The following is a 21,374-nucleotide window of genomic DNA, read 5'->3' as shown; positions in this document are numbered from 1 at the left end:
TCTTGAAACTTGACACAGTAAAGCAGTTTCACATTCTAACTCTATGTTTTGTTTCCTTTTCATGTAGCCCTAAGCAGTGACTGGCGAGAAACACTTTCATTGAAAGGGGTTGCAAGCTTCTAAAAATTACGAGTCTCCAGAAATCTCAGCAAATATTTTTTCACCCAAACTGCATGATACTTTCAGGTAATGATCAGTACACTAAGCCCACTCGGTTCTCCAAATTTCATTCTATGTTGAAGCGTTCGTTTCCAGTAACAGTTTCCATTCTGGCATTTCACTCTGTTTTATCCTATATTGATAGATGTATTTGGAACTCTAAATCAAAGACGGTTTGTGCTAGCTTCTTGAAACTTGACACAGTAAAGCAGTTTCACATTCTAACTCTATGTTTTGTTTCCTTTTCTTGTAGCCCTAAGCAGAGACTGGCGAAAAACACTTTCATTAAAAGGGGTTGCAAGCTTCTAAATATTACGAGTCTCCAGAAATCTCAGCAAATATTTTTTCACCCAAACTGGATGATACTTTCAGGTAATGATCAGTACACTTGGCCCACTTGGTTCTCCATATTTCGTTCTTCTATGTTGAAGCGTTCGTTTACACTAACAGTTTCCACTCTGGCATTTCACTCTGTTTTCTCCTATATTGATAGATGTATTTGGAACTCTAAATCAAACACGGTTTGTGCTAGCTTCTTGAAACTTGACACAGTAAAGCAGTTTCACATTCTAACTCTATGTTTTGTTTCTTTTTCATGTAGCCCTAAGCAGTGACTGGCGAGAAACACTTTCATTGAAAGGGGTTGCAAGTTTCCAAAAATTACGAGTCTCCAGAAATCTCAGCAAATATTTTTTCACCCAAACTGCATGATACTTTCAGGTAATGATCAGTACACTAAGCCCACTTGGTTCCCCAAATTTCGTTCTTCTATGTTGAAGCGTTCGTTTCCAGTAACAGTTTGAATTTTTGCGTTTCACTCTGTTTTCTCCTATATTGATAGATGTATTTGGAACTCTAAATCAAACACGGTTTGTGCTAGCTTCTTGAAACTTGACACAGTAAAGCAGTTTCACATTCTAACTCTATGTTTTGTTTCCTTTTCATGTAGCTTTAAGCAGTGACTGGCGAGAAACACTTTCATTGAAAGGGGTTGCAAGCTTCTAAAAATTACGAGTCTCCAGAAATCTCAGCAAATATTTTTTCACCCAAACTGGATGATACTTTCAGGTAATGATCAGTACACTTGGCCCACTTGGTTCTCCAAATTTCGTTCTTCTATGTTGAAGCGTTCGTTTCCAGTAACAGTTTCCATTCTGGCATTTCACTCTGTTTTCTCCTATATTGATAGATGTATTTGGAACTCTAAATCAAACACGGTTTGTGCTAGCTTCTTGAAACTTCACACAGTAAAGCAGTTTCACATTGTAACTCTATGTTTTGTTTCCTTTTCATGTAGCTTTAAGCAGTGACTGGCGAGAAACACTTTCATTGAAAGGGGTTGCAAGCTTCCAAAAATTACGAGTCTCCAGAAATCTCAGCAAATATTTTTTCACCCAAACTGGATGATACTTTCAGGTAATGATCAGTACACTAAGCCCACTTGGTTCTCCAAATTTCATTCTTCTATGTTGAAGCGTTCGTTTCCAGTAACAGTTTCCATTCTGGCATTTCACTCTGTTTTCTCCTATATTGATAGATGTATTTGGAACTCTAAATCAAACACGGTTTGTGCTAGCTTCTTGAAACTTGACACAGTAAAGCAGTTTCACATTCTTACTCTATGTTTTGTTTCCTTTTCATGTAGCCCTAAGCAGTGACTGGCGAGAAACACTTTCATTGAAAGGGGTTGCAAGCTTCCAAAAATTACGAGTCTCCAGAAATCTCAGCAAATATTTTTTCACCCAAACTGGATGATACTTTCAGGTAATGATCAGTACACTAAGCCCACTTGGTTCCCCAAATTTCGTTCTTCTATGTTGAAGCGTTCGTTTCCAGTAACAGTTTGAATTTTGTCGTTTCACTCTGTTTTCTCCTATATTGATAGATGTATTTGGAACACTAAATCAAACACGGTTTGTGCTAGCTTCTCTAAACTTGACACAGTAAAGCAGTTTCACATTCTTACTCTATGTTTTGTTTCCTTTTCATGTAGCCCTAAGCAGTGACTGGCGAGAAACACTTTCATTGAAAGGGGTTGCAAGCTTCCAAAAATTACGAGTCTCCAGAAATCTCAGCAAATATTTTTTCACCCAAACTGCATGATACTTTCAGTAATGATCAGTACACTTGGCCCACTTGGTTCTCCATATTTCGTTCTTCTATGTTGAAGCGTTCGTTTACACTAACAGTTTCCACTCTGGCATTTCACTCTGTTTTCTCCTATATTGATAGATGTATTTGGAACACTAAATCAAACACGGTTTGTGCTAGCTTCTTGAAACTTGACACAGTAAAGCAGTTTCACATTCTAACTCTATGTTTTGTTTCTTTTTCATGTACCCTAAGCAGTGACTGGCGAGAAACACTTTCATTGAAAGGGGTTGCAAGCTTCCAAAAATTACGAGTCTCCAGAAATCTCAGCAAATATTTTTTCACCCAAACTGCATGATACTTTCAGGTAATGATCAGTACACTAAGCCCTCTTGGTTCCCCAAATTTCGTTCTTCTATGTTGAAGCATTCGTTTCCAGTAACAGTTTGAATTTTTGCGTTTCACTCTGTTTTCTCCTATATTGATAGATGTATTTGGAACTCTAAATCAAACACGGTTTGTGCTAGCTTCTTGAAACTTGACACAGTAAAGCAGTTTCACATTCTAACTCTATGTTTTGTTTCCTTTTCATGTAGCCCTAAGCAGTGACTGGCGAGAAACACTTTCATTGAAAGGGGTTGCAAGCTTCCAAAAATTACGAGTCTCCAGAAATCTCAGCAAATATTTTTTCACCCAAACTGCATGATACTTTCAGGTAATGATCAGTACACTAAGCCCACTCGGTTCTCCAAATTTCATTCTATGTTGAAGCGTTCGTTTCCAGTAACAGTTTCCATTCTGGCATTTCACTCTGTTTTATCCTATATTGATAGATGTATTTGGAACTCTAAATCAAAGACGGTTTGTGCTAGCTTCTTGAAACTTGACACAGTAAAGCAGTTTCACATTCTAACTCTATGTTTTGTTTCCTTTTCTTGTAGCCCTAAGCAGAGACTGGCGAGAAACACTTTCATTAAAAGGGGTTGCAAGCTTCTAAAAATTACGAGTCTCCAGAAATCTCAGCAAATATTTTTTCACCCAAACTGGATGATACTTTCAGTAATGATCAGTACACTTGGCCCACTTGGTTCTCCATATTTCGTTCTTCTATGTTGAAGCGTTCGTTTACACTAACAGTTTCCACTCTGGCATTTCACTCTGTTTTCTCCCATATTGATAGATGTATTTGGAACTCTAAATCAAACACGGTTTGTGCTAGCTTCTTGAAACTTGACATAGTAAAGCAGTTTCACATTCTAACTCTATGTTTTGTTTCTTTTTCATGTAGCCCTAAGCAGTGACTGGCGAGAAACACTTTCATTGAAAGGGGTTGCAAGTTTCCAAAAATTACGAGTCTCCAGAAATCTCAGCAAATATTTTTTCACCCAAACTGCATGATACTTTCAGGTAATGATCAGTACACTAAGCCCACTTGGTTCCCCAAATTTCGTTCTTCTATGTTGAAGCGTTCGTTTCCAGTAACAGTTTGAATTTTTGCGTTTCACTCTGTTTTCTCCTATATTGATAGATGTATTTGGAACTCTAAATCAAACACGGTTTGTGCTAGCTTCTTGAAACTTGACACAGTAAAGCAGTTTCACATTCTAACTCTATGTTTTGTTTCCTTTTCATGTAGCCCTAAGCAGTGACTGGCGAGAAACACTTTCATTGAAAGGGGTTGCAAGCTTCCAAAAATTACGAGTCTCCAGAAATCTCAGCAAATATTTTTTCACCCAAACTAGATGATACTTTCAGGTAATGATCAGTACACTAAGCCCTCTTGGTTCCCCAAATTTCGTTCTTCTATGTTGAAGCGTTCGTTTCCAGTAACAGTTTGAATTTTGTCGTTTCACTCTGTTTTCTCCTATATTGATAGATGTATTTGGAACTCTAAATCAAACACGGTTTGTGCTAGCTTCTTGAAACTTGACACAGTAAAGCAGTTTCACATTCTAACTCTATGTTTTGTTTCCTTTTCATGTAGCTTTAAGCAGTGACTAGCGAGAAACACTTTCATTGAAAGGGGTTGCAAGCTTCTAAAAATTACGAGTCTCCAGAAATCTCAGCAAATATTTTTTCACCCAAACTGGATGATACTTTCAGGTAATGATCAGTACACTTGGCCCACTTGGTTCTCCAAATTTCGTTCTTCTATGTTGAAGCGTTCGTTTCCAGTAACAGTTTCCATTCTGGCATTTCACTCTGTTTTCTCCTATATTGATAGATGTATTTGGAACTCTAAATCAAACACGGTTTGTGCTAGCTTCTTGAAACTTGACACAGTAAAGCAGTTTCACATTCTAACTCTATGTTTTGTTTCCTTTTCATGTAGCCCTAAGCAGTGACTGGCGAGAAACACTTTCATTGAAAGGGGTTGCAAGCTTCCAAAAATTACGAGTCTCCAGAAATCTCAGCAAATATTTTTTCACCCAAACTGGATGATACTTTCAGGTAATGATCAGTACACTAAGCCCACTTGGTTCTCCAAATTTCATTCTTCTATGTTGAAGCGTTCGTTTCCAGTAACAGTTTCCATTCTGGCATTTCACTCTGTTTTCTCCTATATTGATAGATGTATTTGGAACTCTAAATCAAACACGGTTTGTGCTAGCTTCTTGAAACTTGACACTGTAAAGCAGTTTCACATTCTAACTCTATGTTTTGTTTCCTTTTCATGTAGCCCTAAGCAGTGACTGGCGAGAAACACTTTCATTGAAAGGGGTTGCAAGCTTCCAAAAATTACGAGTCTCAAGAAATCTCAGCAAATATTTTTTTCACCCAAACTGGATGATACTTTCAGGTAATGATCAGTACACTAAGCCCACTTGGTTCCCCAAATTTCGTTCTTCTATGTTGAAGCGTTCGTTTCCAGTAACAGTTTGAATTTTGTCGTTTCACTCTGTTTTCTCCTATATTGATAGATGTATTTGGAACACTAAATCAAACACGGTTTGTGCTAGCTTCTTGAAACTTGACACAGTAAAGCAGTTTCACATTCTAACTCTATGTTTTGTTTCCTTTTCATGTAGCTTTAAGCAGTGACTGGCGAGAAACACTTTCATTGAAAGGGGTTGCAAGCTTCCAAAAATTACGAGTCTCCAGACATCTCAGCAAATATTTTTTCACCCAAACTGGATGATACTTTCAGGTAATGATCAGTACACTAAGCCCACTTGGTTCTCCAAATTTCATTCTTCTATGTTGAAGCGTTCGTTTCCAGTAACAGTTTCCATTCTGGCATTTCACTCTGTTTTCTCCTATATTGATAGATGTATTTGGAACTCTAAATCAAACACGGTTTGTGCTAGCTTCTTGAAACTTGACACAGTAAAGCAGTTTCACATTCTAACTCTATGTTTTGTTTCTTTTTCATGTAGCCCTAAGCAGTGACTGGCGAGAAACACTTTCATTGAAAGGGGTTGCAAGCTTCTAAAAATTACGAGTCTCCAGAAATCTCAGCAAATATTTTTTCACCCAAACTGCATGATACTTTCAGGTAATGATCAGTACACTAAGCCCACTTGGTTCCCCAAATTTCGTTCTTCTATGTTGAAGCGTTCGTTTCCAGTAACAGTTTGAATTTTTGCGTTTCACTCTGTTTTCTCCTATATTGATAGATGTATTTGGAACTCTAAATCAAACACGGTTGGTGCTAGCTTCTTGAAACTTGACACAGTAAAGCAGTTTCACATTCTAACTCTATGTTTTGTTTCCTTTTCATGTAGCCCTAAGCAGTGACTGGCGAGGAACACTTTCATTGAAAGGGGTTGCAAGCTTCCAAAAATTACGAGTCTCCAGAAATCTCAGCAAATATTTTTTCACCCAAACTAGATGATACTTTCAGGTAATGATCAGTACACTAAGCCCACTTGGTTCCCCAAATTTCGTTCTTCTATGTTGAAGCGTTCGTTTCCAGTAACAGTTTGAATTTTTGCGTTTCACTCTGTTTTCTCCTATATTGATAGATGTATTTGGAACTCTAAATCAAACACGGTTGGTGCTAGCTTCTTGAAACTTGACACAGTAAAGCAGTTTCACATTCTAACTCTATGTTTTGTTTCCTTTTCATGTATCCCTAAGCAGTGACTGGCGAGAAACACTTTCATTGAAAGGGGTTGCAAGCTTCCAAAAATTACGAGTCTCCAGAAATCTCAGCAAATATTTTTTCACCCAAACTAGATGATACTTTCAGGTAATGATCAGTACACTAAGCCCTCTTGGTTCCCCAAATTTCGTTCTTCTATGTTGAAGCGTTCGTTTCCAGTAACAGTTTGAATTTTGTCGTTTCACTCTGTTTTCTCCTATATTGATAGATGTATTTGGAACTCTAAATCAAACACGGTTTGTGCTAGCTTCTTGAAACTTGACACAGTAAAGCAGTTTCACATTGTAACTCTATGTTTTGTTTCCTTTTCATGTAGCTTTAAGCAGTGACTGGCGAGAAACACTTTCATTGAAAGGGGTTGCAAGCTTCTAAAAATTACGAGTCTCCAGAAATCTCAGCAAATATTTTTTCACCCAAACTGGATGATACCTTCACGTAATGATCAGTACACTTGGCCCACTTGGTTCTCCAAATTTCATTCTTCTATGTTGAAGCGTTCGTTTCCAGTAACAGTTTCCATTCTGGCATTTCACTCTGTTTTCTCCTATATTGATAGATGTATTTGGAACTCTAAATCAAACACGGTTTGTGCTAGCTTCTTGAAACTTGACACAGTAAAGCAGTTTCACATTCTAACTCTATGTTTTGTTTCCTTTTCTTGTAGCCCTAAGCAGAGACTGGCGAGAAACACTTTCATTGAAAGGGGTTGCAAGCTTCTAAAAATTACGAGTCTCCAGAAATCTCAGCAAATATTTTTTCACCCAAACTGGATGATACTTTCAGGTAATGATCAGTACACTTGGCCCACTTGGTTCTCCATATTTCGTTCTTCTATGTTGAAGCGTTCGTTTACACTAACAGTTTCCACTCTGGCATTTCACTCTGTTTTCTCCTATATTGATAGATGTATTTGGAACACTAAATCAAACACGGTTTGTGCTAGCTTCTTGAAACTTGACACAGTAAAGCAGTTTCACATTCTAACTCTATGTTTTGTTTCTTTTTCATGTACCCTAAGCAGTGACTGGCGAGAAACACTTTCATTGAAAGGGGTTGCAAGCTTCCAAAAATTACGAGTCTCCAGAAATCTCAGCAAATATTTTTTCACCCAAACTGCATGATACTTTCAGGTAATGATCAGTACACTAAGCCCACTTGGTTCCCCAAATTTCGTTCTTCTATGTTGAAGCATTCGTTTCCAGTAACAGTTTGAATTTTTGCGTTTCACTCTGTTTTCTCCTATATTGATAGATGTATTTGGAACTCTAAATCAAACACGGTTTGTGCTAGCTTCTTGAAACTTGACACAGTAAAGCAGTTTCACATTCTAACTCTATGTTTTGTTTCCTTTTCATGTAGCCCTAAGCAGTGACTGGCGAGAAACACTTTCATTGAAAGGGGTTGCAAGCTTCTAAAAATTACGAGTCTCCAGAAATCTCAGCAAATATTTTTTCACCCAAACTGCATGATACTTTCAGGTAATGATCAGTACACTAAGCCCACTCGGTTCTCCAAATTTCATTCTATGTTGAAGCGTTCGTTTCCAGTAACAGTTTCCATTCTGGCATTTCACTCTGTTTTATCCTATATTGATAGATGTATTTGGAACTCTAAATCAAAGACGGTTTGTGCTAGCTTCTTGAAACTTGACACAGTAAAGCAGTTTCACATTCTAACTCTATGTTTTGTTTCCTTTTCTTGTAGCCCTAAGCAGAGACTGGCGAGAAACACTTTCATTAAAAGGGGTTGCAAGCTTCTAAAAATTACGAGTCTCCAGAAATCTCAGCAAATATTTTTTCACCCAAACTGGATGATACTTTCAGGTAATGATCAGTACACTTGGCCCACTTGGTTCTCCATATTTCGTTCTTCTATGTTGAAGCGTTCGTTTACACTAACAGTTTCCACTCTGGCATTTCACTCTGTTTTCTCCTATATTGATAGATGTATTTGGAACTCTAAATCAAACACGGTTTGTGCTAGCTTCTTGAAACTTGACACAGTAAAGCAGTTTCACATTCTAACTCTATGTTTTGTTTCTTTTTCATGTAGCCCTAAGCAGTGACTGGCGAGAAACACTTTCATTGAAAGGGGTTGCAAGTTTCCAAAAATTACGAGTCTCCAGAAATCTCAGCAAATATTTTTTCACCCAAACTGCATGATACTTTCAGGTAATGATCAGTACACTAAGCCCACTTGGTTCCCCAAATTTCGTTCTTCTATGTTGAAGCGTTCGTTTCCAGTAACAGTTTGAATTTTTGCGTTTCACTCTGTTTTCTCCTATATTGATAGATGTATTTGGAACTCTAAATCAAACACGGTTTGTGCTAGCTTCTTGAAACTTGACACAGTAAAGCAGTTTCACATTCTAACTCTATGTTTTGTTTCCTTTTCATGTAGCTTTAAGCAGTGACTGGCGAGAAACACTTTCATTGAAAGGGGTTGCAAGCTTCTAAAAATTACGAGTCTCCAGAAATCTAAGCAAATATTTTTTCACCCAAACTGGATGATACTTTCAGGTAATGATCAGTACACTTGGCCCACTTGGTTCTCCAAATTTCGTTCTTCTATGTTGAAGCGTTCGTTTCCAGTAACAGTTTCCATTCTGGCATTTCACTCTGTTTTCTCCTATATTGATAGATGTATTTGGAACTCTAAATCAAACACGGTTTGTGCTAGCTTCTTGAAACTTCACACAGTAAAGCAGTTTCACATTGTAACTCTATGTTTTGTTTCCTTTTCATGTAGCTTTAAGCAGTGACTGGCGAGAAACACTTTCATTGAAAGGGGTTGCAAGCTTCCAAAAATTACGAGTCTCCAGAAATCTCAGCAAATATTTTTTCACCCAAACTGGATGATACTTTCAGGTAATGATCAGTACACTAAGCCCACTTGGTTCTCCAAATTTCATTCTTCTATGTTGAAGCGTTCGTTTCCAGTAACAGTTTCCATTCTGGCATTTCACTCTGTTTTCTCCTATATTGATAGATGTATTTGGAACTCTAAATCAAACACGGTTTGTGCTAGCTTCTTGAAACTTGACACAGTAAAGCAGTTTCACATTCTTACTCTATGTTTTGTTTCCTTTTCATGTAGCCCTAAGCAGTGACTGGCGAGAAACACTTTCATTGAAAGGGGTTGCAAGCTTCCAAAAATTACGAGTCTCCAGAAATCTCAGCAAATATTTTTTCACCCAAACTGGATGATACTTTCAGGTAATGATCAGTACACTAAGCCCACTTGGTTCCCCAAATTTCGTTCTTCTATGTTGAAGCGTTCGTTTCCAGTAACAGTTTGAATTTTGTCGTTTCACTCTGTTTTCTCCTATATTGATAGATGTATTTGGAACACTAAATCAAACACGGTTTGTGCTAGCTTCTTGAAACTTGACACAGTAAAGCAGTTACACATTCTAACTCTATGTTTTGTTTCCTTTTCATGTAGCTTTAAGCAGTGACTGGCGAGAAACACCTTCATTGAAAGGGGTTGCAAGCTTCCAAAAATTACGAGTCTCCAGAAATCTCAGCAAATATTTTTTCACCCAAACTGCATGATACTTTCAGGTAATGATCAGTACACTAAGCCCACTCGGTTCTCCAAATTTCATTCTATGTTGAAGCGTTCGTTTCCAGTAACAGTTTCCATTCTGGCATTTCACTCTGTTTTCTCCTATATTGATAGATGTATTTGGAACTCTAAATCAAAGACGGTTTGTGCTAGCTTCTTGAAACTTGACACAGTAAAGCAGTTTCACATTCTAACTCTATGTTTTGTTTCCTTTTCTTGTAGCCCTAAGCAGAGACTGGCGAGAAACACTTTCATTAAAAGGGGTTGCAAGCTTCTAAAAATTACGAGTCTCCAGAAATCTCAGCAAATATTTTTTCACCCAAACTGGATGATACTTTCAGTAATGATCAGTACACTTGGCCCACTTGGTTCTCCATATTTCGTTCTTCTATGTTGAAGCGTTCGTTTACACTAACAGTTTCCACTCTGGCATTTCACTCTGTTTTCTCCTATATTGATAGATGTATTTGGAACTCTAAATCAAACACCGTTTGTGCTAGCTTCTTGAAACTTGACATAGTAAAGCAGTTTCACATTCTAACTCTATGTTTTGTTTCTTTTTCATGTAGCCCTAAGCAGTGACTGGCGAGAAACACTTTCATTGAAAGGGGTTGCAAGTTTCCAAAAATTACGAGTCTCCAGAAATCTCAGCAAATATTTTTTCACCCAAACTGCATGATACTTTCAGGTAATGATCAGTACACTAAGCCCACTTGGTTCCCCAAATTTCGTTCTTCTATGTTGAAGCGTTCGTTTCCAGTAACAGTTTGAATTTTTGCGTTTCACTCTGTTTTCTCCTATATTGATAGATGTATTTGGAACTCTAAATCAAACACGGTTTGTGCTAGCTTCTTGAAACTTGACACAGTAAAGCAGTTTCACATTCTAACTCTATGTTTTGTTTCCTTTTCATGTAGCCCTAAGCAGTGACTGGCGAGAAACACTTTCATTGAAAGGGGTTGCAAGCTTCCAAAAATTACGAGTCTCCAGAAATCTCAGCAAATATTTTTTCACCCAAACTAGATGATACTTTCAGGTAATGATCAGTACACTAAGCCCTCTTGGTTCCCCAAATTTCATTCTTCTATGTTGAAGCGTTCGTTTCCAGTAACAGTTTGAATTTTGTCGTTTCACTCTGTTTTCTCCTATATTGATAGATGTATTTGGAACTCTAAATCAAACACGGTTTGTGCTAGCTTCTTGAAACTTGACACAGTAAAGCAGTTTCACATTGTAACTCTATGTTTTGTTTCCTTTTCATGTAGCTTTAAGCAGTGACTGGCGAGAAACACTTTCATTGAAAGGGGTTGCAAGCTTCTAAAAATTACGAGTCTCCAGAAATCTCAGCAAATATTTTTTCACCCAAACTGGATGATACTTTCAGGTAATGATCAGTACACTTGGCCCACTTGGTTCTCCAAATTTCGTTCTTCTATGTTGAAGCGTTCGTTTCCAGTAACAGTTTCCATTCTGGCATTTCACTCTGTTTTCTCCTATATTGATAGATGTATTTGGAACTCTAAATCAAACACGGTTTGTGCTAGCTTCTTGAAACTTGACACAGTAAAGCAGTTTCACATTCTAACTCTATGTTTTGTTTCCTTTTCATGTAGCCCTAAGCAGTGACTGGCGAGAAACACTTTCATTGAAAGGGGTTGCAAGCTTCCAAAAATTACGAGTCTCCAGAAATCTCAGCAAATATTTTTTCACCCAAACTGGATGATACTTTCAGGTAATGATCAGTACACTAAGCCCACTTGGTTCTCCAAATTTCATTCTTCTATGTTGAAGCGTTCGTTTCCAGTAACAGTTTCCATTCTGGCATTTCACTCTGTTTTCTCCTATATTGATAGATGTATTTGGAACTCTAAATCAAACACGGTTTGTGCTAGCTTCTTGAAACTTGACACTGTAAAGCAGTTTCACATTCTAACTCTATGTTTTGTTTCCTTTTCATGTAGCCCTAAGCAGTGACTGGCGAGAAACACTTTCATTGAAAGGGGTTGCAAGCTTCCAAAAATTACGAGTCTCCAGAAATCTCAGCAAATATTTTTTTCACCCAAACTGGATGATACTTTCAGGTAATGATCAGTACACTAAGCCCACTTGGTTCCCCAAATTTCGTTCTTCTATGTTGAAGCGTTCGTTTCCAGTAACAGTTTGAATTTTGTCGTTTCACTCTGTTTTCTCCTATATTGATAGATGTATTTGGAACACTAAATCAAACACGGTTTGTGCTAGCTTCTTGAAACTTGACACAGTAAAGCAGTTTCACATTCTAACTCTATGTTTTGTTTCCTTTTCATGTAGCTTTAAGCAGTGACTGGCGAGAAACACTTTCATTGAAAGGGGTTGCAAGCTTCCAAAAATTACGAGTCTCCAGACATCTCAGCAAATATTTTTTCACCCAAACTGGATGATACTTTCAGGTAATGATCAGTACACTAAGCCCACTTGGTTCTCCAAATTTCATTCTTCTATGTTGAAGCGTTCGTTTCCAGTAACAGTTTCCATTCTGGCATTTCACTCTGTTTTCTCCTATATTGATAGATGTATTTGGAACTCTAAATCAAACACGGTTTGTGCTAGCTTCTTGAAACTTGACACAGTAAAGCAGTTTCACATTCTAACACTAAGTTTTGTTTCTTTTTCATGTAGCCCTAAGCAGTGACTGGCGAGAAACACTTTCATTGAAAGGGGTTGCAAGCTTCTAAAAATTACGAGTCTCCAGAAATCTCAGCAAATATTTTTTCACCCAAACTGCATGATACTTTCAGGTAATGATCAGTACACTAAGCCCACTTGGTTCCCCAAATTTCGTTCTTCTATGTTGAAGCGTTCGTTTCCAGTAACAGTTTGAATTTTTGCGTTTCACTCTGTTTTCTCCTATATTGATAGATGTATTTGGAACTCTAAATCAAACACGGTTGGTGCTAGCTTCTTGAAACTTGACACAGTAAAGCAGTTTCACATTCTAACTCTATGTTTTGTTTCCTTTTCATGTATCCCTAAGCAGTGACTGGCGAGAAACACTTTCATTGAAAGGGGTTGCAAGCTTCCAAAAATTACGAGTCTCCAGAAATCTCAGCAAATATTTTTTCACCCAAACTAGATGATACTTTCAGGTAATGATCAGTACACTAAGCCCTCTTGGTTCCCCAAATTTCGTTCTTCTATGTTGAAGCGTTCGTTTCCAGTAACAGTTTGAATTTTGTCGTTTCACTCTGTTTTCTCCTATATTGATAGATGTATTTGGAACTCTAAATCAAACACGGTTTGTGCTAGCTTCTTGAAACTTGACACAGTAAAGCAGTTTCACATTGTAACTCTATGTTTTGTTTCCTTTTCATGTAGCTTTAAGCAGTGACTGGCGAGAAACACTTTCATTGAAAGGGGTTGCAAGCTTCTAAAAATTACGAGTCTCCAGAAATCTCAGCAAATATTTTTTCACCCAAACTGGATGATACCTTCACGTAATGATCAGTACACTTGGCCCACTTGGTTCTCCAAATTTCATTCTTCTATGTTGAAGCGTTCGTTTCCAGTAACAGTTTCCATTCTGGCATTTCACTCTGTTTTCTCCTATATTGATAGATGTATTTGGAACTCTAAATCAAACACGGTTTGTGCTAGCTTCTTGAAACTTGACACAGTAAAGCAGTTTCACATTCTAACTCTATGTTTTGTTTCCTTTTCTTGTAGCCCTAAGCAGAGACTGGCGAGAAACACTTTCATTGAAAGGGGTTGCAAGCTTCTAAAAATTACGAGTCTCCAGAAATCTCAGCAAATATTTTTTCACCCAAACTGGATGATACTTTCAGGTAATGATCAGTACACTTGGCCCACTTGGTTCTCCATATTTCGTTCTTCTATGTTGAAGCGTTCGTTTACACTAACAGTTTCCACTCTGGCATTTCACTCTGTTTTCTCCTATATTGATAGATGTATTTGGAACACTAAATCAAACACGGTTTGTGCTAGCTTCTTGAAACTTGACACAGTAAAGCAGTTTCACATTCTAACTCTATGTTTTGTTTCTTTTTCATGTACCCTAAGCAGTGACTGGCGAGAAACACTTTCATTGAAAGGGGTTGCAAGCTTCCAAAAATTACGAGTCTCCAGAAATCTCAGCAAATATTTTTTCACCCAAACTGCATGATACTTTCAGGTAATGATCAGTACACTAAGCCCACTTGGTTCCCCAAATTTCGTTCTTCTATGTTGAAGCATTCGTTTCCAGTAACAGTTTGAATTTTTGCGTTTCACTCTGTTTTCTCCTATATTGATAGATGTATTTGGAACTCTAAATCAAACACGGTTTGTGCTAGCTTCTTGAAACTTGACACAGTAAAGCAGTTTCACATTCTAACTCTATGTTTTGTTTCCTTTTCATGTAGCCCTAAGCAGTGACTGGCGAGAAACACTTTCATTGAAAGGGGTTGCAAGCTTCTAAAAATTACGAGTCTCCAGAAATCTCAGCAAATATTTTTTCACCCAAACTGCATGATACTTTCAGGTAATGATCAGTACACTAAGCCCACTCGGTTCTCCAAATTTCATTCTATGTTGAAGCGTTCGTTTCCAGTAACAGTTTCCATTCTGGCATTTCACTCTGTTTTATCCTATATTGATAGATGTATTTGGAACTCTAAATCAAAGACGGTTTGTGCTAGCTTCTTGAAACTTGACACAGTAAAGCAGTTTCACATTCTAACTCTATGTTTTGTTTCCTTTTCTTGTAGCCCTAAGCAGAGACTGGCGAGAAACACTTTCATTAAAAGGGGTTGCAAGCTTCTAAAAATTACGAGTCTCCAGAAATCTCAGCAAATATTTTTTCACCCAAACTGGATGATACTTTCAGGTAATGATCAGTACACTTGGCCCACTTGGTTCTCCATATTTCGTTCTTCTATGTTGAAGCGTTCGTTTACACTAACAGTTTCCACTCTGGCATTTCACTCTGTTTTCTCCTATATTGATAGATGTATTTGGAACTCTAAATCAAACACGGTTTGTGCTAGCTTCTTGAAACTTGACACAGTAAAGCAGTTTCACATTCTAACTCTATGTTTTGTTTCTTTTTCATGTAGCCCTAAGCAGTGACTGGCGAGAAACACTTTCATTGAAAGGGGTTGCAAGTTTCCAAAAATTACGAGTCTCCAGAAATCTCAGCAAATATTTTTTCACCCAAACTGCATGATACTTTCAGGTAATGATCAGTACACTAAGCCCACTTGGTTCCCCAAATTTCGTTCTTCTATGTTGAAGCGTTCGTTTCCAGTAACAGTTTGAATTTTTGCGTTTCACTCTGTTTTCTCCTATATTGATAGATGTATTTGGAACTCTAAATCAAACACGGTTTGTGCTAGCTTCTTGAAACTTGACACAGTAAAGCAGTTTCACATTCTAACTCAATGTTTTGTTTCCTTTTCATGTAGCTTTAAGCAGTGACTGGCGAGAAACACTTTCATTGAAAGGGGTTGCAAGCTTCTAAAAATTACGAGTCTCCAGAAATCTCAGCAAATATTTTTTCACCCAAACTGGATGATACTTTCAGGTAATGATCAGTACACTTGGCCCACTTGGTTCTCCAAATTTCGTTCTTCTATGTTGAAGCGTTCGTTTCCAGTAACAGTTTCCATTCTGGCATTTCACTCTGTTTTCTCCTATATTGATAGATGTATTTGGAACTCTAAATCAAACACGGTTTGTGCTAGCTTCTTGAAACTTCACACAGTAAAGCAGTTTCACATTGTAACTCTATGTTTTGTTTCCTTTTCATGTAGCTTTAAGCAGTGACTGGCGAGAAACACTTTCATTGAAAGGGGTTGCAAGCTTCCAAAAATTACGAGTCTCCAGAAATCTCAGCAAATATTTTTTCACCCAAACTGGATGATACTTTCAGGTAATGATCAGTACACTAAGCCCACTTGGTTCTCCAAATTTCATTCTTCTATGTTGAAGCGTTCGTTTCCAGTAACAGTTTCCATTCTGGCATTTCACTCTGTTTTCTCCTATATTGATAGATGTATTTGGAACTCTAAATCAAACACGGTTTGTGCTAGCTTCTTGAAACTTGACACAGTAAAGCAGTTTCACATTCTTACTCTATGTTTTGTTTCCTTTTCATGTAGCCCTAAGCAGTGACTGGCGAGAAACACTTTCATTGAAAGGGGTTGCAAGCTTCCAAAAATTACGAGTCTCCAGAAATCTCAGCAAATATTTTTTCACCCAAACTGGATGATACTTTCAGGTAATGATCAGTACACTAAGCCCACTTGGTTCCCCAAATTTCGTTCTTCTATGTTGAAGCGTTCGTTTCCAGTAACAGTTTGAATTTTGTCGTTTCACTCTGTTTTCTCCTATATTGATAGATGTATTTGGAACACTAAATCAAACACGGTTTGTGCTAGCTTCTTGAAACTTGACACAGTAAAGCAGTTACACATTCTAACTCTATGTTTTGTTTCCTTTTCATGTAGCTTTAAGCAGTGACTGGCGAGAAACACCTTCATTGAAAGGGGTTGCAAGCTTCCAAAAATTACGAGTCTCCAGAAATCTCAGCAAATATTTTTTCACCCAAACTGTATGATACTTTCAGGTAATGATCAGTACACTAAGCCCACTCGGTTCTCCAAATTTCATTCTTCTATGTTGAAGCGTTCGTTTCCAGTAACAGTTTCCATTCTGGCATTTCACTCTGTTTTCTCCTATATTGATAGATGTATTTGGAACTCTAAATCAAACACGGTTTGTGCTAGCTTCTTGAAACTTGACACAGTAAAGCAGTTTCACATTCTAACTCTATGTTTTGTTTCCTTTTCATGTAGCCCTAAGCAGTGACTGGCGAGAAACACTTTCATTGAAAGGGGTTGCAAGCTTCCAAAAATTACGAGTCTCCAGAAATCTCAGCAAATATTTTTTCACCCAAACTAGATGATACTTTCAGGTAATGATCAGTACACTAAGCCCTCTTGGTTCCCCAAATTTCGTTCTTCTATGTTGAAGCGTTCGTTTACACTAACAGTTTCCACTCTGGCATTTCACTCTGTTTTCTCCTATATTGATAGATGTATTTGGAACACTAAATCAAACACGGTTTGTGCTAGCTTCTTGAAACTTGACACAGTAAAGCAGTTTCACATTCTAACTCTATGTTTTGTTTCTTTTTCATGTAGCCCTAAGCAGTGACTGGCGAGAAACACTTTCATTGAAAGGGGTTGCAAGCTTCCAAAAATTACGAGTCTCCAGAAATCTCAGCAAATATTTTTTCACCCAAACTGGATGATACTTTCAGGTAATGATCAGTACACTTGGCCCACTTGGTTCTCCAAATTTCGTTCTTCTATGTTGAAGCGTTCGTTTCCAGTAACAGTTTCCATTCTGGCATTTCACTCTGTTTTCTCCTATATTGATAGATGTATTTGGAACTCTAAATCAAACACGGTTTGTGCTAGCTTCTTGAAACTTCACACAGTAAAGCAGTTTCAAATTGTAACTCTATGTTTTGTTTCCTTTTCATGTAGCTTTAAGCAGTGACTGGCGAGAAACACTTTCATTGAAAGGGGTTGCAAGCTTCCAAAAATTACGAGTCTCCAGAAATCTCAGCAAATATTTTTTCACCCAAACTGGATGATACTTTCAGGTAATGATCAGCACACTAAGCCCACTTGGTTCTCCAAATTTCATTCTTCTATGTTGAAGCGTTCGTTTCCACTAACAGTTTCCATTCTGGCATTTCACTCTGTTTTCTCCTATATTGATAGATGTATTTGGAACTCTAAATCAAACACGGTTTGTGCTAGCTTCTTGAAACTTGACACAGTAAAGCAGTTTCACATTCTAACTCTATGTTTTGTTTCCTTTTCATGTAGCCCTAAGCAGTGACTGGCGAGAAACACTTTCATTGAAAGGGGTGCAAGCTTCCAAAAATTACGAGTCTCCAGAAATCTCAGCAAATATTTTTTCACCCAAACTGGATGATACTTTCAGGTAATGATCAGTACACTAAGCCCACTTGGTTCCCCAAATTTCGTTCTTCTATGTTGAAGCGTTCGTTTCCAGTAACAGTTTGAATTTTGTCGTTTCACTCTGTTTTCTCCTATATTGATAGATGTATTTGGAACACTAAATCAAACACGGTTTGTGCTAGCTTCTTGAAACTTGACACAGTAAAGCAGTTTCACATTCTAACTCTATGTTTTGTTTCCTTTTCATGTAGCTTTAAGCAGTGACTGGCGAGAAACACTTTCATTGAAAGGGGTTGCAAGCTTCCAAAAATTACGAGTCTCCAGAAATCTCAGCAAATATTTTTTCACCCAAACTGGATGATACTTTCAGGTAATGATCAGTACACTAAGCCCACTTGGTTCTCCAAATTTCATTCTTCTATGTTGAAGCGTTCGTTTCCAGTAACAGTTTCCATTCTGGCATTTCACTCTGTTTTCTCCTATATTGATAGATGTATTTGGAACTCTAAATCAAACACGGTTTGTGCTAGCTTCTTGAAACTTGACACAGTAAAGCAGTTTCACATTCTAACTCTATGTTTTGTTTCCTTTTCATGTATCCCTAAGCAGTGACTGGCGAGAAACACTTTCATTGAAAGGGGTTGCAAGCTTCCAAAAATTACGAGTCTCCAGAAATCTCAGCAAATATTTTTTCACCCAAACTAGATGATACTTTCAGGTAATGATCAGTACACTAAGCCCTCTTGGTTCCCCAAATTTCGTTCTTCTATGTTGAAGCGTTCGTTTCCAGTAACAGTTTGAATTTTGTCGTTTCACTCTGTTTTCTCCTATATTGATAGATGTATTTGGAACTCTAAATCAAACACGGTTTGTGCTAGCTTCTTGAAACTTGACACAGTAAAGCAGTTTCACATTGTAACTCTATGTTTTGTTTCCTTTTCATGTAGCTTTAAGCAGTGACTGGCGAGAAACACTTTCATTGAAAGGGGTTGCAAGCTTCTAAAAATTACGAGTCTCCAGAAATCTCAGCAAATATTTTTTCACCCAAACTGGATGATACCTTCACGTAATGATCAGTACACTAGGCCCACTTGGTTCTCCAAATTTCATTCTTCTATGTTGAAGCGTTCGTTTCCAGTAACAGTTTCCATTCTGGCATTTCACTCTGTTTTCTCCTATATTGATAGATGTATTTGGAACTCTAAATCAAACACGGTTTGTGCTAGCTTCTTGAAACTTGACACAGTAAAGCAGTTTCACATTCTAACTCTATGTTTTGTTTCCTTTTCTTGTAGCCCTAAGCAGAGACTGGCGAGAAACACTTTCATTGAAAGGGGTTGCAAGCTTCTAAAAATTACGAGTCTCCAGAAATCTCAGCAAATATTTTTTCACCCAAACTGGATGATACTTTCAGGTAATGATCAGTACACTTGGCCCACTTGGTTCTCCATATTTCGTTCTTCTATGTTGAAGCGTTCGTTTACACTAACAGTTTCCACTCTGGCATTTCACTCTGTTTTCTCCTATATTGATAGATGTATTTGGAACACTAAATCAAACACGGTTTGTGCTAGCTTCTTGAAACTTGACACAGTAAAGCAGTTTCACATTCTAACTCTATGTTTTGTTTCTTTTTCATGTACCCTAAGCAGTGACTGGCGAGAAACACTTTCATTGAAAGGGGTTGCAAGCTTCCAAAAATTACGAGTCTCCAGAAATCTCAGCAAATATTTTTTCACCCAAACTGCATGATACTTTCAGGTAATGATCAGTACACTAAGCCCACTTGGTTCCCCAAATTTCGTTCTTCTATGTTGAAGCATTCGTTTCCAGTAACAGTTTGAATTTTTGCGTTTCACTCTGTTTTCTCCTATATTGATAGATGTATTTGGAACTCTAAATCAAACACGGTTTGTGCTAGCTTCTTGAAACTTGACACAGTAAAGCAGTTTCACATTCTAACTCTATGTTTTGTTTCCTTTTCATGTAGCCCTAAGCAGTGACTGGCGAGAAACACTTTCATTGAAAGGGGTTGCAAGCTTCTAAAAATTACGAGTCTCCAGAAATCTCAGCAAATATTTTTTCACCCAAACTGCATGATACTTTCAGGTAATGATCAGTACACTAAGCCCACTCGGTTCTCCAAATTTCATTCTATGTTGAAGCGTTCGTTTCCAGTAACAGTTTCCATTCTGGCATTTCACTCTGTTTTATCCTATATTGATAGATGTATTTGGAACTCTAAATCAAAGACGGTTTGTGCTAGCTTCTTGAAACTTGACACAGTAAAGCAGTTTCACATTCTAACTCTATGTTTTGTTTCCTTTTCTTGTAGCCCTAAGCAGAGACTGGCGAGAAACACTTTCATTAAAAGGGGTTGCAAGCTTCTAAAAATTACGAGTCTCCAGAAATCTCAGCAAATATTTTTTCACCCAAACTGGATGATACTTTCAGGTAATGATCAGTACACTTGGCCCACTTGGTTCTCCATATTTCGTTCTTCTATGTTGAAGCGTTCGTTTACACTAACAGTTTCCACTCTGGCATTTCACTCTGTTTTCTCCTATATTGATAGATGTATTTGGAACTCTAAATCAAACACGGTTTGTGCTAGCTTCTTGAAACTTGACACAGTAAAGCAGTTTCACATTCTAACTCTATGTTTTGTTTCTTTTTCATGTAGCCCTAAGCAGTGACTGGCGAGAAACACTTTCATTGAAAGGGGTTGCAAGTTTCCAAAAATTACGAGTCTCCAGAAATCTCAGCAAATATTTTTTCACCCAAACTGCATGATACTTTCAGGTAATGATCAGTACACTAAGCCCACTTGGTTCCCCAAATTTCGTTCTTCTATGTTGAAGCGTTCGTTTCCAGTAACAGTTTGAATTTTTGCGTTTCACTCTGTTTTCTCCTATATTGATAGATGTATTTGGAACTCTAAATCAAACACGGTTTGTGCTAGCTTCTTGAAACTTGACACAGTAAAGCAGTTTCACATTCTAACTCTATGTTTTGTTTCCTTTTCATGTAGCTTTAAGCAGTGACTGGCGAGAAACACTTTCATTGAAAGGGGTTGCAAGCTTCTAAAAATTACGAGTCTCCAGAAATCTCAGCAAATATTTTTTCACCCAAACTGGATGATACTTTCAGGTAATGATCAGTACACTTGGCCCACTTGGTTCTCCAAATTTCGTTCTTCTATGTTGAAGCGTTCGTTTCCAGTAACAGTTTCCATTCTGGCATTTCACTCTGTTTTCTCCTATATTGATAGATGTATTTGGAACTCTAAATCAAACACGGTTTGTGCTAGCTTCTTGAAACTTCACACAGTAAAGCAGTTTCACATTGTAACTCTATGTTTTGTTTCCTTTTCATGTAGCTTTAAGCAGTGACTGGCGAGAAACACTTTCATTGAAAGGGGTTGCAAGCTTCCAAAAATTACGAGTCTCCAGAAATCTCAGCAAATATTTTTTCACCCAAAC

Source organism: Spermophilus citellus (genome assembly GCF_964194105.1).
Source record: "Spermophilus citellus genome assembly, chromosome: 4".
NCBI classification, from domain to species: domain Eukaryota; kingdom Metazoa; phylum Chordata; class Mammalia; order Rodentia; family Sciuridae; genus Spermophilus; species Spermophilus citellus.
The sequence above is the reverse complement of the archived record's forward strand: the minus strand, read 5'-3'. Positions refer to the sequence as shown.